The 18295-nt window shown below is 42.8% G+C and overlaps 2 protein-coding genes across 4 annotated transcripts in view; both read right to left on the reverse strand.

Annotated features, from left to right (window-relative positions):
• The window catches only part of rapgef2b (Rap guanine nucleotide exchange factor 2b), a 111175-nt gene that overhangs the window by 86738 nt on the left and 6142 nt on the right, over positions 1-18295 (reverse strand). The window lies entirely within an intron of this gene.
• The window catches only part of atp6v0e1 (ATPase H+ transporting V0 subunit e1), a 28137-nt gene continuing 25673 nt past the window's right edge, over positions 15832-18295 (reverse strand). The window contains exon 5 of the transcript XR_006022296.1: positions 15832-15859. The gene's annotated coding sequence lies outside the window, so the exon portion shown is untranslated. The remainder of the gene's footprint in view (positions 15860-18295) is intronic.

Genomic DNA, 18295 nt, shown 5'->3' on the forward strand with positions numbered 1-18295 from the left:
TTGTCTCCTCTCTGTTTTGAAATACGGGTTACATTACATAAATGCTATTTTTACACACACACTCACACACACACACACACACACACACCAAAGCCTGCTCGGCCCAGTAGACTCTCAGTACACAGCTTAGGCTAATTGGGTTTAGTAGACGCAGCGGATTAGACTGCAAATAGGAACACAATGGTGCTCAACGTTTGTGTGTGTGTGTGTGTGTGTGAATGTCTCAGCGTGTGTGAGTGCTCTATGTGACAAGGCAACGCTTAACAAACAAGATCAATCGCCATCTTACAAACCCAGATGGACACACACACCTCTACCGGCATGGAAGGCTGCTACCTAGGATTCAAAAGCATGTCCACTTAAAATATGATCACTATGAAGGCTACGACCTAGGATTCCACTAGCAGGGTGATGACTGTGAAGGCTGCAAGGCCTATATACTGTAATAATGGCTGTGAAGGCTGCTATATAACAACAATGACTGTGAAGGCTGCTATATAATAATAATGGCTGTGAAGGCTGCTATATAATAATAATGGCTGTGAAGGCTGCTATATAATAATAATGACTGTGAAGGCTGCTATATAATAATAATGGCTGTGAAGGCTGCTATATAACAACAATGACTGTGAAGGCTGCTATATAATAATAATGGCTGTGAAGGCTGCTATATAATAATAATGACTGTGAAGGCTGCTATATAATAATAATGACTGTGAAGGCTGCTATATAACCATAATGGCTGTGAAGGCTGCTATATAATAATAACTAGATGTACCGCAGAGCGTTACAAAATATGACCGCCGCCCAGTCCAGCACATTTTTTCCACAAAAAGAAATCACGCTGAAAAGCCTATATGATTCTAACTGTCTCACTAAATTGCATTATCCACACTCAGACTACAGATCAAAACGAAAAATGACGGTTCCATGCTATCCATGTGGGGGTACATGCCCACCAAGTTTTGTGTACCCCGGTCTTTCAGTGTCCCGGGAATCATTGACGGAAATTTGGGCATGCGAAAAAGAAAAAAAAAGAAAAGAAAAAAAAATCTGACTAAACCTATATGACCGCCGCTTCGCTGCGCGGCGGTCATAATGACTGTAAAGGCTGCTGTATAACGATAATGGCTATGAAGCCTGCTATATAACGATAATGACTGTAAAGGCTGCTATATGACGATAATGACTGTGAAAGCTGCTATATAATAATAATGACTGTAAAGGCAGCTATATAACAATAATGACTGTGAAAGCTGCTATATAAGTCCCTTCAGGGCTAAGCAAGACCCGGTTCGCCCTGTCGGGACTTATTTTCCCAATAATGACCGGCGTTCTATACATTATCCCTTACATAATGGCTGTGAAGGTTGCTATATGACGATGATGGCTGAAGACTGCTCTGACGTGAGGCAACCCTGACTGTGGAGGCTAATCGCTCCTCAGGAATGTCAGTCGCCTGAGCTGCCTTAATCCTGTCAGATGCGTAGACTCTCCTGAAATACCTGCAGTCTGTTTGGACAGTACAACACACCAGGTATACTGTGACCAATCAATGCCAGGTATACAATGACCAATCAATGCTAGCACAGATTATTTATTTATACATACATTATACATTATACATTTATTCATTTGATTTGTTAGGGACCATGTCGCATTTTAACATTAATGCATTGAGTTAGCCTTAGGCTCACTTACATCTGCAGTCCCTAGGCAGGGCACAGTTTAAATCCAACAGATTCAACAGACTCTGTACGACACACACACACACACACTACCTTGCAACACCTCATCACATCTAGAAATTTCCACTGTTAGTGTGTTGTGTGTCCAAATCTGAAGACGTGATGGATCGAAACACCACCCATCTCAGTGGTAGACTGGGGCAGGGGGGTGTTACGGGGGGTGGCGTTCTGCGTCTACTGAGTGCGCTCAGGGAGCTGCTCTCATCAGGCTTGTTGTGTTGCACCTGCGGCCAAAGCAGAGGAGGATTTCACCGCCCTTTCATCATAGCCTCTGACGTCAACACCACTGGAAGCAGCCCGAGCCTCCACCTGCCGCCACTGACTGAGCGCGCTCAGTAGACGCAGAGCAGCAGCGCCAGCCTTTCCCTCTCCGCTGGAGAGAAGGGGATTACGTCACCAGGCTCGCAGCTCAGCAGACCCTCCTCATGAGGGGACAGAGTTCAAAGGTCACACACCCAAGGCACTGCCGTTCAGCCCTTATGAGGGCCTGATCCCAACCACAACGGTCTGACGTGAGACGGGAGTGAGAGAGTGCGTGTGTGTCTGTGTGTATGTGGAGTGTGTGTGTGAGTGTGTCTGTCTGTGTGTATGTGGAGTGTGTGTGTGAGTGAGTGTGTGTGTATTTATATGTGAGTGTATGTGCATGCAGGTGCTGGTGCCATCAAATAAAACCCATGACTATGATCTAGTTTTCCGGGACAACTGAGCGGGTTCCAACACACGAGGGAGAGGGAGGGAGAAAGAGAGAGAGAGAGACCCTACTGCAGATACCCAACCCTAGATCAGATACCCCCACTGCAGATACCCAACCCTACTGCAGATACCCAACCCTACTGCAGATACCAAACCCTACAGCAAATATCCAACCCTACTGCAGATACCCAACCCTACAGCAAATATCCAACCCTACTGCAGATACCCAACCCTACTGCAGATACCCAACCCTACTGCAGATACCCAACTCTACAGCAAATATTAAACCCTACTGCAGATACCCAACCCTACAGCAAATATCCAACCCTACAGCAGATACCCAACCCTACTGCAGATACCCCAACAGCAAATACCCAAGCCTACTGCAGATACCCCAACCCTACTGCAGATACCCCAACCCTACTCCCCACAGTCATCCGTGTGCTCCTTCAGCACAGCTGCCCTAAACACGGTCCTCCCCACACAGGTGGGCTCAGGTAAGACCCTGCTGAAAAAACAGCCTGACCAGCTAAAGGTGGTTTGCTGGTTGACCAGCTTGTTAACCAGCTTGTTTTACCACCCTGTGATGGTTGACCAGCTAGACCAGCAAAACTCTTGCGAAAACATGCCTTCAGCTGGTTTTCCCAGCTTATGATGGTAATTCAGCTGGTTTTGCTCGTCATATCTCAAGTTGGTCATTTTAGCTGGTGTTGCTGGTCTATAGTGCTGGTTTAACTGGCCATGCCAGCTTATGTTGGTCATTCTAGCAAACCAACATGACCAGCTTGACAGGCTGGTCACCAGCATGACCATCTTGCACCAGTATCCCACAAGAGAAGCTGGTCACACCAGCATGACCAGCTTCCTCAGATGGTCACGCCAGCATATCCAGCTGGTGGCCCAACCAGCTACACCAGCAAAAGACCAGCTAAAACCAGCTACCAGCATAAGCTGGTTTCTAGCGGTTTTTTTCACCAGGGGAGGTGGCTCCTCCCCCACAGGTGGGCTTAGGTAAGAGGTGGCTCCTCCACAACAGGTTCAGGATGACCAGAGGGGTATTTCACAAAACCTAGATAAGGGATTAAGCTGGGATTTTTAGGTTATCCTGGATGAATTTAGCCTTGACTTTGTTTCACAAAAGAGATGGCACATAAGTTACCATGGGTATTTATTCTTTGCACCTAGCCTGGTCCCGACCAGGCTAACAGCCAAGCTAAGTTAATTCTAATGGTAATTATGTTGTCTTATTGGTTCAGCTAGCAGTCATTCACATCAGACCTCCGTGCTAATTTTTAAGGAGCTTTATTCCATTTATAAACTATTTGCTAAATGTATTTGCTCGCAAAACAAAACAGATTGTCTGCCTTCTACCATATGGTTATTATTATAATTGCCTTATAATTATTAACATAGGCCTAGGTACTCATTGTTTGCTTATTTTATTGATAGACATTTGATGAATAGCCTACTGTAGTTGATTGGAAATGGAGGGGCAAGTTTAGGTATTTTCAACTATAATATTAAAGTATATCATACTATGTGCATCTTTGCAGTGGCAAGCGCTTTCTTAATGACGTTGTGTGCCGAGAGAAGGAAGCACTCACACGTGGGTGCATACATAAATTTGCATTCAGTTGGTCTACCACGGCTACTCCTGCTGTTTTACAGAAATAGCCATGATTCCCCATTCCAAAAAGGACAACTTTACTTTATTGTTAGTCTATATCAAAAGTGGTTGTTCACTTTGTGTGAATGACGCTATTTTCTGCGTCTTTTTTATTCCAACCGTGGGCACTTTGGAGCAGAAACGAGGATGACCAGACAACGCTATGTCAAACCTCGCTTTATCACTTATCTTGGATGTCTTAATTCTGCCTTTGTGAAATACCCCTCTGCTCTGCTCTCACAGCTCTGAGCACCACACAAGACGCTGGAATAAGAATCATGAGGACAGCAGAGGGCACTCTGGGCACTATGGGCATGCCACTCTGGGCACAAATCCCCATGGTGATATGAGGTGGGGGAAACCAGCCAAGCAGACAGGCAAATCCACATGGCAACCAGGTCACAGGCATATGATGACCTGTAAACTCTTGTTCATTCATGGCTTCATAAAATATCAACATCCCATGTAGCTTTTAAAGTATTCAACCATTGGCCCAAACAGTGTGAAATAACTCAAAAGTACAGTGTTTCCCCTACAATGTATTTAACAGCGGCGCAGCGCCGCCGCTGGATTTTCAGCGCCGCTGCAACATAATATCACGAGATTCACTTAACACACTGTAAAAGCACAATGGCCAACGTCATCTCGAAATTGTTTTCTGAAAGTCTTGAGTAAGTTATGTGCATCAAATCCGCACTTAGCCTCTCATTATTCAGGACATATATGCGGCATGATGTGTCAGGTGATTACAAGCCCAAAGACAAGTCTGCAGCCCATATGGCTAGCCTACGTTCTGAACACGGTTACATTGTTTAGCTATCCGACTGATGGGGTCTTGCTCCGCCACAGTGTAGCCTATGGTGTCATCGTTCACTTGTAGGTTACACAATAAATAGCCTACTTATAGGCCTGGTGACAATAAAAAATGATATTAGTTATATTTCATCACAAAGCTGTTTGTATGCCGTGAATTCGCTTGTAGCCTATGCCATATGTTAAGCTTGAGCAATTCCTCTGATCCAAAGCCTGCTTTGACACATTGACACTAATGTGAAACATGCATCCTCCTCTCCTAGCCTACATCAAATAAAAGAAACCAATTCATGATTACCGAAATGAATTTAACATGGGGGGAAAAAAGTTTGTTGCGATTTAGCCTACTGTTGTGATGCGGTTCTTTCTGCTGATTGGATTTACCCCCCGTGTCGTCAACTCTGAGAACTCTTGCTCCGGCTGACAATTTTATCCAGAGAGCTGATTTCCCAAAGATGAGCCTCCATCAACATTCAACGACAAATTATTAAAACGTAAGTAATGCAATAGAGTAAACCAATGTGCTACAAGGTGTATGGTCTTAACGTTAATTGTAGCCTAGACTTGTAACGTTAGCGTAGGGCTATATGTAATGTTTGCATGGGAAAGCTAGGCGAACACAGTCTAGGCCTGTTTAAACTGTCTGATAGTTAAAGGAAATATGAGCATATGTTGGCATATACGTATAGCCTAAATTCTGTCCACTTAGCTATAATAGGCTATCACAAACAGACCTTTTCTACGTTTACGGCATTAGACATATAGGAGCCTATATTCTCTTATCAGAAAGACATGTTCTCATAACTTCAGCGTTCTCTTGACGGTGAGACGAACGGTCGCACTTCAATCAAGTAGCCTAGGTCTTTTTCGAGTTAATTGTGAGTGAGTTGTATGGTAACTGTGGGAGTGATGTAGAAGAAAAGTGAGTATTTACTTTTTTATATGTGGGTTTGTTGTTTTGGGACTGAGAATTAGACTACAAGGAGAGCATCTGGCTACGTGCATGCGTGTCAGCATTAATGGCCCCCCCACAATTCAATTCAATTCAAAGCCCAGAAAAATTAAGTGATTGGGTGTGGCCTTTGCCATTAAGACAAATTTAAATAAATTGTAAATAATCTTTTAATTATTAATGGTCATTAAATGGTTGTGCCATTTAATTTTTCTTCTATCATTTTTAACCAATAATGTAAAAGAAAGCTGAAAATGTCCACAAAAGAAACACGAAGGTATGATATAAAAAAATTAAAAAAATGCGCAACAACCCCCCCACCCCCCCGCCAAGTAATAGCACCGCTGCTGGAAAAATTTCTAGGGGAAACACTGAAGTAGAATTGCATAAGCGTAAAAGCAGAGACCTCCCGCATAGCAAGAAGCTGGTCTGAGGGCAGATCTGGCATTCTGCCAATCCTCCAGTTTTGACCATTTTGATCAAAATGTATTTTGAAAGCAATCGATGCTAATCTTAATATTCTGGCAAGTTTAACATATTATGATGGTCGACAGTGGGCCAGAAGTGGTGGTCCGATATCTGGAAGCTGGATTTCACTATCTGTGTTTTTGCTCACAATTTGGTCCCCCTCACTTTGCCCCCCCCCCCCCCCCCCCCCACTTTGGACATGTCTCCTGCGTAGGGTTGCAAAATTTCGGGAATTTTCAAAGTTGGAAAGATTTCCATGGGAATTAACGGGAATATACGGAAATTAACAGGAATAAACTGGGAATTTTTAATATGGCAAGTTAGTCTATAACAGGGAACTTAAATGTAGTGGACAAAACCCCATCTTGCAGCATAATATTAGTTAAAACAACCTGATTTAATGCAATTTCAGTCAAATTTCTACCCTGCACATACGTCAATCCCATGCACACAGCAATCAGCATAGGCTCTAGACATAAAGGAAACCTATGATGCGTTCATGTGCATGGGGAAAATAAATTCCCAGTGAAAATGTCATCTCATGTGGGAATAACTGGTGTGAAACTGGGGGAAGTTGCCCAGTTATGGGCTTGTCGTCACTTTTGTCCTCATTCAAATGGGTGTACGTCATTTTGCATAAACTGTAATGGGACGATTAATCTGTCTGATTAAGCTTGACAATTTATATATAATTTACATAATCTATAAGGTTTGGTTGGGGTGGTATGTTGTGTCATTATATTTTTATTTGTTTTACCATTTTCTGGGATTCTAACTGAACAAACTGATTGTCAGTCAATGTTCCAACCAACTGGATTTTGTTGTTGAGTGGCGTGGTGCATCTTGGGCAGTTCAGTGGTTTCAGTGTTGCTAGCTTAGCATGCTAGTAAACCATAGGCAGAGAATGGGATTCCCGCTAGCATGTTAGCTATCTTTGTATGCTAAGTTAAGCGAAAATACGAACAAACAAATCATATTGCTTATTACGAAACAAAATGTTAATGTCTGTATATGAAACAGTAGGAGTTACCAAAAATTCCCAGTTAATTCCCGTAAAATCCCATTAATTCCCATAATTTCCTTTAATTCCATGAAAGTTTCCAATTTGGAATATTTCCAAAATTCCCCAGCTTAACTTCCCATGGAAATTTACCGGACATTTTCCGCCCCTTTGCAACTCTACTTCTGCGCCCCTGATCTGTGCTACGGGCCCTGGTGACACTCATAGGGAAACACGTGGTGTCCTCTAGTGCAGTGTGTGTGTGTGTGTGGGGCTGAGACACTGGCCTCAATCCCCAGGAGAAGGAAGTCTTTGTGAGGCCGGAGTCCTGGGCAGGGCCAGCGCGCGCACACACACACACACTGTTACGGCCCCCGAAGTTCCTTATGATTTACCGTTATGATTTTGGGTACACCCTACTGGCTGTGAGCGGTAGGGGTGCTGTTACCTGCCGTTTTCTATGTTTGCTCCCTAACCAGGTGATCCAATTAGCCAGGATGCGGTGCACGTGGCTAACCTCTTCAAAAGGCACATTCTGGTCCTGGTCTGCAGAGCATTTTCTGGGTTTTTCCTGCTGGTTGCTACCACCTCGTCTTCTCCAGTTTTTCAACGCTTTTGAGCATTTTTGCCGGTTTTCAAGCCTGCTTTTTGCCCTTTTTAGGGAACGTAAATAAATACCCCTTTTGAGCCTTAACCCAGTTGTTGTTCTCCAATTTATTTTGCGGTTTTCCTGTGGGGAACCGTAACACACACACACACACACACACACACACACAGGCCAGGGCGAGTGCATGGGGCCTTCTGGACCTCTTAATCACCTAATTAATCAGCTCAACGTTCCATCAGGCAGCTCTCACAATGCTCTCCGTGCTGGGGGATTACTCTTGCTGACTCACACACACACATAGGGCTTACATATAACCTCTGGAGTATATGCGGAGGTTTGTCAAACAGAAGTCCTACCCTTCGGATGATTCAGATATGATGCTAACCTGCGGACCTTATACTGACCTTATACGGACATTTGTGTGAACGACATACACGCACATTACAGAATCTCGGTGTGGTTGTCGAGTGAGGGGTGGGGGCTTGTAGAGTTTACAAGAGGCGAGATATGACGCAGAATATATGCGGCCGCTGTCACAGCTGCTGTTTGTTTACAAAGTGTATGCATTATGTACTGTAGGCTAAAGAAGAAAAATCTATTGTGCGTAGGCTAATACTTGAAGTAGTCACGTAAGTGTGCATACTTGAAACTGACCTACAGTATTTGTATGTGTGCTTCAAATAAACACATTTATCTGTTTTCAACGTTAGCCTATGTAGCAGAATTACTTGGCTATGGAACCCCAAATCTGATTTGCGTTGGAGAGAGCATGCACAAACTTTATGGCAGGCTACCAGCCAATTCAGTAGGCTAAATCAAGACTTCAAGGCCATCTATACAACGTTTTTAAGCAACAAACAAAATACTAACATAACAGTAAATTTGTTCGTTTTTTCATGGTTTATTTTTCCAAAAGCATCCTGTCCCCATATGTCTATTGCATTTACGTAAGGAGCTTGGAACAAAGTTGGGTTTTCTTTGTTTTCATTTTCTCTAGGCATATTTATGCTCAACAAATATCTGGCTCACCAGTGAGGCCATGAGAAGGCTATCAATGAACAGAAAACCAACCATGTTGGCTAACAATTGATTAAATACTCCTGTTATTGTCGTCAACGACGTCGCTGTAGGCTAGGCCTACTGCCTTTTCAGCGCCTTCTGCTTATGATGATTTGGTCTTTTGAATTCCTTTGGCCTTGCGATGCAGTTGTAGGCTACATCAACGCAGTGTTTCCCCTACAGTGTATTTAACAGCGGCGCAGCGCCGCCGCTGGATTTTCAGCGCCGCTGCAACATAATATCACGAGATTCACTTAACACACTGTAAAAGCACAACGGCCAACGTCATCTCGAAATTGTTTTCTGAAAGTCTTGAGTAAGTTAAGTGCATCAAATCCGCACTTAGCCTCTCATTATTCAGGACATATATGCGGCATGATGTGTCAGGTGATTACAAGCCCAAAGACAACTCTGCAGCCCATATGGCTAGCCTACGTTCTGAACACTGTTACATTGTTTAGCTATCCGACTGATGGGGTCTTGCTCCGCCACAGTGTAGCCTATGGTGTCATCGTTCACTTGTAGGTTACACAATAAATAGCCTACTTATAGGCCTGGTGACAATAAAAAATGATATTAGTTATATTTCATCACGAAGCTGTTTGTATGCCGTGAATTCGCTTGTAGCCTATGCCATATGTTAAGCTTGAGCAATTCCTCTGATCCAAAGCCTGCTTTGACACATTGACACTAATGTGAAACATGCATCCTCCTCTCCTAGCCTACATCAAATAAAAGAAACCAATTCATGATTACCGAAATTTATTTAACATGGGGGGGGAAAAGTTTGTTGCGATTTAGCCTACTGTTGTGATGCGGTTCTTTCTGCTGATTGGATTTACGTCCGGTGTCGTCAACTCTGAGAACTCTTGCTCCGGCTGACAATTTTATCCAGAGAGCTGATTTCCCAAAGATGAGCCTCCATCAACATTCAACGACAAATTATTAAAACGTAAGTAATGCTATAGAGTAAACCAATGTGCTACAAGGTGTATGGTCTTAACGTTAATTGTAGCCCAGACTTGTAACGTTAGCGTAGGGCTATATGTAATGTTTGCATGGGAAAGCTAGGCGAACACAGTCTAGGCCTGTTTAAACTTTCTGATAGTTAAAGGAAATATGAGCATATGTTGGCATATACGTATAGCCTAAATTCTGTCCACTTAGCTATAATAGGCTATCACAAACAGACCTTTTCTACGTTTGCGGCATTAGACATAGGAGCCTACATTCTCTTATCAGAAAGACGTGTTCTCATAACTTCAGCGTTCTCTTGACGGTGAGACGAACGGTCGCACTTCAATCAAGTAGCCTAGGTCTTTTTCGAGTTAATTGTGAGTGAGTTGTATGGTAACTGTGGGAGTGATGTAGAAGAAAAGTGAGTATTTACTTTTTTATACGTGGGTTTGTTGTTTTGGGACTGAGAAATAGACTACAAGGAGAGCATCTGGCTACGTGCATGCGTGTCAGCATTAATGGCCCCCCAACAATTCAATTCAATTACCAAAGAGCATTAGAGATGTTCTTTGAAAAGCCCAGAAAAATTAAGTGCTCGCAGATTGGGTGTGGCCTTTGCCATTAAGACAAATTTAAATAAATTGTAAATAATCTTTTTCTGGGTTGTCATTTCATTTTTCTTCTATCATTTTTAACCAATAATGTAAAAGAAAGCTGAAAATGTCCACAAAAGAAACACGAAGGTATGATATAAAAAAAATAAAATAAAATGCGCAACAACCCCCCCCCCCCCCAAGTAATAGCACCGCTGCTGGAAAAATTTCTAGGGGAAACACTGCAACGTGTCTCTTGTCGTTCCCTTCATGTGTTCTATGACAATGCTGTCTGCCCTTATGGACAGTAGCTCCGTGATGTCTGCATCTTTCCAGGTCGGAGGTTTTCTGGACAGCACTATGCCATCATGACACTGGCATTTAAGTCAGATTTGACCACATGGACGCACAAAAGAAACGTCACCGACACGCCCTCTCACTAGGTGTGAATGTTAACCGCATGTTCTACGCTTCGTTCAGACACAGCACATTTACATAATGTCCGGAGGAAATACTAGGGGGGGGGAGTAGTAGAACAACAGTCTAAGTTCGGACTTCCATATGACCGTTTATGTTGTTCAGATATACGGCCTCACCGATTAACATCAGCAGAACCTCTGGTCTTAAGGCCCGTACACACCGAGTCCGATTTTTCGGACGAAATATTCGCACGAAATTACGCAGCCTATTAAACACATGCATTCGTATTAGTCTGTACACACCGAGGACGAAATTCGTTGCGATTAAAACCATTTTCGCAAGGGTCTTATTTCATGCGAAATTTCGCATGCGAAAAAGAGCTGTTGACCAATCAAATAATGATTTTGCAGGGTTCCATTGATGTCACAATAGAACGACGAGCAGAAAAAAAGCTGATAGATTGGGTGATCCTACTGCTCAGTGCTCACGATGACTAGTCTCCTTAATAGGCCTATATGCCAAAGTTACAGAGAGTTTACGTTATAGTAGACTCTCTCAGGTGTTCAAGAGTAGGCCTACTCCTGACGAATTTCTTACGTAGTGCAAACTCCTTACAGACAGCTTTCCCCACTTCTTACCACCGTCCCATTTTCACTCAACCAAAAATAATTAAATCTCACTACAGACAGAGGGCTTCTCACTGCACATATTTGCAATGAAAAAATACAACATGCATTCATGGAAATGGAAGTTTTAAGAATAGGTCATGATAGGCTATGCTGCTGACAACAGCATTATGTCCAAGGTTACCACTATCGTAATTTTGCCTCACATTTCCTGGTGCGTCCACTTTGCTTTATGCTTCATAACTGAAGTAGCCCAATGTGGAACTCTGAAAAACTTTCTGTGGATCTTATAAAGGTAAGCTAATGACTGACAGGCTATCATTATTAGCTTTTGCTGTTTGTTGGATCATCGTCATACAAGCTGATCAATTTTTACCACTTGTTGCAGCAGTGCGATTTTATCCCATGCTCATTTCTACAGGCTGTCTCTGTGCCTCCGCTCCTTAGCAGATACATTTTGATGTAGCCTGCGTGTGAAATGGTTTCGTGAGATGTAGGCCTACATGATGGCGTGTTGGCGTATAGCATTTTGGCATGTAACATTTTAAATGAGGCCTTGCCTACCCTACAGCTTGTTAGGTTACACCAGTCCGCCCAAATGGCATACCTCGAGTCCAATATGCGGGCACCCCTGGCTGCAGCTTGCAGATCGGGGCTGGGCTCAATGTGGGGCAGAGCGCAAAGTTGAGCTCAGCACAAAATCAGCTCGTCATTCCCTGCTGACCTCTCGTCCGTCTATTTACCCGGACTCGGGAGTTTTTCTCAAGGAAGAATGCTTAATTCTATAAAAGCGTATCCTCCTTAAACTACAACGTTAATCATGTCCCTTCCCGCCTAGCGTCAGAATTGCGTGTGTGTTGTGTAGTGGGGTGGGTGTATGGGTGCACTAATGAGCCCAACCAACTTATGTGTTGGACTGCACAATTATCACAATAGCACAAGTAGAATAGACAAGGGATGGGAAGGATGGCCGTAAACTTTAATTTCCCGAGCACCTCTCAAGCCAATAGGCCTACACGGTTCCATGAATGATCAAGGCTATAATCTGTTTCAAATCTTGATGATTTTATGAGTTCTCCCTGCTTACTGAAAGTCGCTGTGTGAACCTGCGTGACGTGAGTGCGAAATAGAATGCGAAATATTAAAATAATCGCATCAGACTTGGTGTGTACACTTTGAGTGCGAAAATTTCGCACACGAATTTTTCGCATTTTTGCACTGTTATTTCGTATCGTATCTGGTGTGTACGGGCCTTTACACATATGTCTGAAAGGCCTAACACACATACACTCACACTAGGGATCGACCGATATGGATTTTTTAGTGCCGATACCGATACCGATTTTTTTCAATCAGCCTTAGCCGATGACCGATACAGGCTGCCGATTTTCTTGAGCCGATATTTGGAGCCGATACTGCTTTTGGTCCCTCAATTTACATCATACAAATGACACATAATTACACATGATGATAACAAATGTTATAAGTCTCAATTTAAAAAAGGAACATTTATTGAACTTATGGATGGGTGCACTGCATATGGTTAACTGTGCAAGGGTAGAAGGCTTTCATCAACATCCTACAACACAGCCTTGATGATGCATTGCTTGCTGACATATTATAAAACATAATTCAGGTCATCACAAAATGTCCTGTCAACACATTTAAATAATTTAAGAAAACAATAAGCCTGAAAAGTAGCTGAAATAAAGTGCTTGATTTGTAATTTAAGACTGCATGGTTTCAATTTTATTTTCTAAAAAGAGCTGCCAGATTTGTCAACCACAGAACATAAATCAGCAGAGGAAAATAACGTGGCGTCAGATGTTTCTGTTCTAAACGGCATCAACGTTTAAAGGTATAAAAACATATCTCTCAAAGCTTTAAAAGTGCTCCTTCAGGTAGCGCAGCATTCTCATATCGCTGTGATGCGTGTGTCCCACTGAGGCAAACCAGACGCACACACAAACTTTGATAACGTTAGCAAACAGCTCTAAACACAAGTAAGGCATACCCGGTACATTTATGTCTGGTACATGATAAACGTTAACACGAATTAGCCTAATATTCAACAACGAATAACACGTCTCTCATTATTAAAGCTCTAGATATCACTGCGATGGCAACTCCGCCCAGCTCAAAGGGAGAGGGGTAGGGATGAGACACACACACACACACACACACACCAGTCCAAAACTCAGCCAGGTGGTCGCTGAATTAAACTCCCACAAATACCACGGAACAACGTCGGCATTAGGCTACTTAATCATGATTGGCCAGTGTTCGTAACAGCTACCGCTACCGCATACATAGCCTACGGATAGCCTACAAGCTATTTGCAGACGCAAATATCGCAAATATCGGCCCGATATATCGGCCGGCCGATATATCGGTCGATCCCTAACTCACACACACTCACTCACACTCACTCACAAACACACTCACACACAGTCACACACACACACACAGTGTTGTGCCTGAACGTGTTCATTGAACGGTAGTTCATGAACTCGTTCATATTTTGGACGAATGTGAACTAAACGTGCTGTATTACTGCCTGATGAACGTTACTGTGAACTCTGAACTGTTCATTCTGGTGTCTGTGAAAAAGCATACAATACAACTATTGTAATTATATTTTACATTAGTAAAGCAGTCCTCTGATGTGCATGTTTTCACAAACTTTTGTGAACAATGTTAGCACTTTAAACATTAACTGCTTTGAAGTGCATACCAATAATAACTGTGATAATAATAATAATAATCAGAATGATAATTAAAGCAACAATGGGGAAATTCTGTCTCCTCAATGCTAATGTAAACCCTGGTTGGATAAGGATTCAAAATTGGATATGAAGATGAAATCTGATGCATAGTTTCAGTGTTAAAACTGATCAAATAATTGCTGTCTGTGGTTCTATGTGGGCTATGAAAAATAGCTCGCAGCAACATATGGAAAAAATAACTATGAACTTGTTCATTTTTTGGAACTGTGAACTTAGTTTAAAATGTTGAATTATGAACTATGAACTGAACCAGTTTCTTTTTCAAATTTGTGAACTGAATTTTTAACTAGTTCATGTAGAAAGTGAACTTCTGAGACGTGAGACTGCCGGAATTCACATCTTCCACACGACCACTTGGAACTACGAGAGCTATGCAGTGGACTCACACGAACGCACGCACACACACACACACACACACACACACACACACACACACACACACACACACACACACACACACACCACGAGAGCTCTGCAGTGGGCACTGCAGGTAACGCCAAAACTTCTATTCCTGTAAAGGTCGTCTCGTCACCAATACACGCAAGGTGCATCTGTTTCTATTCTTTCCCTCTGCTCATATGAGGACTCACACACACACACACAAACACAAACACACACACACACACACACACACACACACACAGCTCAGAAACTGTTCCACATGGAGACGTCAGCACATGCAAGACAATACCAGGAGGGTCACTGCACTAGGAGCTACATCACAGAAAGACTAAACACACACACACACACACACTAATGACAGCAAAAACCCTAAAGAATTCAAAAATCCTAGAGTGATCTAAAAGGCCATACAATACTTCACCATGTTCACTGACCACTGACGGACAGCCTATCAGTTCTTACCTCACGCATGGAAAAAGACCGTTTGTAGAACTTAATGGCACCAGAATCCTGTCACACTCGTGGAAGTTCACACACACGTATTGTGGTGTGTGTCGGTTGCAAAGCCCTTGAGGAGACTGGGTCAAGAAGAGCAAAGCCAGGAGGGACACAAGGCACATACACACACACACACACAGGAGGGACGCTAGGCAGTCGGCTGAGCATCACAGGCGGTTTCCTTTATTAGATTCCCGCTCTCAAAACCCACACACACACACACACGCGCGCACGCACACACACACACACACACACACACAGCACTGAGGCTAACGGCTGGAAAATCTCATTTAGTTTGAAGTTTTAAATTCAAACAGAGCAGATGCAGATTGCAGACGCCACACATAATAACACACCTCTCATATGCTCCCAGCCTGTAGCAACAATGGAACACACACACACACACACACACACACCTGGGCATGACAACAGCCCCCGCACGCACGCACACACACACACACACACACACCTGGGCATGACAACAGCCCCTGCACACACACACACACACACACACCTGGGCATGACAACAGCCCCCGCTCGCACGCACACACACACACACACACACACACACCTGGGCATGACAACAGCCCCTGCACACACACACACACACACACACACACATCTGGGCATGACAACAGCCCCCGCACACACACACACACAGGGCTTAAAATTCATTTTTCAAAATGGGGGGGAATTCCCCCCTTAGGTTATTCATGTAGGGGGGATTTACACAATTTGAGGGGGAGGGGGGGTCGATTCTGATACCAAGTCAAGAATTGCGATTTCAATACTTCGATAATTTTTTTAAAAAAGTGTTTGATTTTGGGGCCCCCACCACCCTGACGTCATCAGTAATATATACTGTAGTGGGATCATTCACAACAGTGGACATCCTAGATTCTGCTTGACTCTCTCCACACACACAAACACACACTGAAAATGATAGCTTATGTGATATGTTTCTATCATATATTTTTTAATTCATATAGAGTGTATTTATTTAATAATGCATTTTTTAAAGTATAGCATTTTACTAGTAATTACTACTAGCTAAACATATTTAGTCATTTGAATGCCTCATATTGACGTTTAACCTATAACACTTAGGCATATCTTTAATGTGGTGTGTAGGTCCAATTGAGTGCACATTGGTGATGAGTAGGTGTAATTGAGTGCCTGTCACTTTAAGAAAATACCTGAGAGTAATTCTATGGAGTAATTAGCCCCCCTTCAACCTGACGGTTTTAGGCTGTAGTCGCTAGTGAATAAAAGTTGTGCATAGTGCGGTATGTGTATGCAAATCATTATGTTTTCTATGTCATTAGATACAATAAATGTTGACATGTCGAAGACAATCTTTCTGGGATCAAGTGTTGACGTGACCTTAGCTAGCAGGATAGTTACCAAGGAGCTCTTTCCAGATGTAAAAGTTTGCCATGGTAGCGTAGCCTATTTGCGTAAGCGCAAAGTGGTTCTCTCTCTCTCTCTCCGTGTGTGTGTGCGTCTGCATGAAGCTATGTTCAATTCAACTCGGTAGTTGATCAGTCCGGTCAATAGCACCGCATTCACGCCACTTAATGATTAGGCTATATTAACGTCATCAGACAGGCTGTAAAAGTGTATGCGGGAATTTCTCGCATTATGATGGCTAGAGTTGCGGGACTTGAACAAATTATGCGCAATACCCGCAATCCCGCAGTGAAATTTAAGCCCTGACACACACCTGGGCAGTTAGTCTACTGACATCCATTGTCCCATGCTGCATTTTGGTCTGGCCTTGGTCTGATGTTTGCTTTGGCTGGTTGAACAACAGAGAGAACAGGAGAACGACATAGAACACAGTGTTTCCCACAGAATTAAATTATATTTGTGGTGGTAGGTTTGCAGAATTAACTTGAATGCAACAGTTTCTAACAAATTAAGCTTAGCGCAGCGTGGTTATGATGCTAACCAGATTTAAGCACAATTTAGTACAACCTGGAAAATCATTGTGTGGTGGTCAATGTTGATATTGTGGTGGGCCGCCACAAATAAGTCAATGTATGGGAAACACTGGAACAACAGAGCTTGATTGTGTTGGTGGCAAATGTGAGATTGTGATGGTGTTGGTGGCATATGTGAACAATAGAGTATGTAGGCCGCCTACCCAGACACATTTAAAGCAGCCGTATGTACTATGTAGCATTTTAACTGGCAATGTTGTGCAATAAATGCTGTTCTGACATTCTCAGGAGTGGTCTGACCTAAGGAGCTAGGCTAGCATGCAGTAGCCAGAAAAGTTGTGGGTTCAATTCTTGGTTCCACCGTTGTGCACTTGAGCAAGGCACTTAAGAGTTGCTCCAGGGACAATGGACTTTGTAATATAATTGACATATGTAAGTCACTTTGGATAATAGTCTGTCTGCTAAATGAATCAATCTAAATTTAGGTCTGGGAAGTCAGGAAATATATGAAGGCCTAATTATAAAATACTGTTTTCCAGATGTGCAAAATTATGGAAAGTCTGGAGGTTTTTTTCAATGTAATACATATGCAGAAAGGTCTATAATACTAAAAATAATTTGGACCATGTAACTTTTTACCATTTAAAAATAGACCTTAAATGTGTAACATACTATTGTTTTAAAGCTATCCAAGTGGGAATTTAGCCTACTCGAAAGGCAAATGTCATTGAAGACATCATTAAAAGAATGCATCATTCTGAATGAAACATTCATTAACAATGTTACCATCCAAAGATACAGTTAGATTGGTGAAAACAAGAACATTATTATGACCGCCGCGCAGCGAAGCTCACACACACACACACACTCCACACTAGACCCAGCAGTAGTGTTTTCTGTGCTAGCAGTTAGCCATGAGTATGTCATATCATGTAGCATTCAGTAAACTAGCCTAACCATCTTTTTCTGGAATATGAATTTTTGGAACTGGTCTTTCTGCTGCTTTGATCCTAACCTTCGCACTGTAGTTGAATGTATAAAAGGGTTTGCTCAATATAGCATGG

The sequence above is a fragment of the Alosa sapidissima genome, chromosome 14, assembly GCF_018492685.1.
Source record: "Alosa sapidissima isolate fAloSap1 chromosome 14, fAloSap1.pri, whole genome shotgun sequence".
Taxonomy (NCBI): domain Eukaryota; kingdom Metazoa; phylum Chordata; class Actinopteri; order Clupeiformes; family Clupeidae; genus Alosa; species Alosa sapidissima.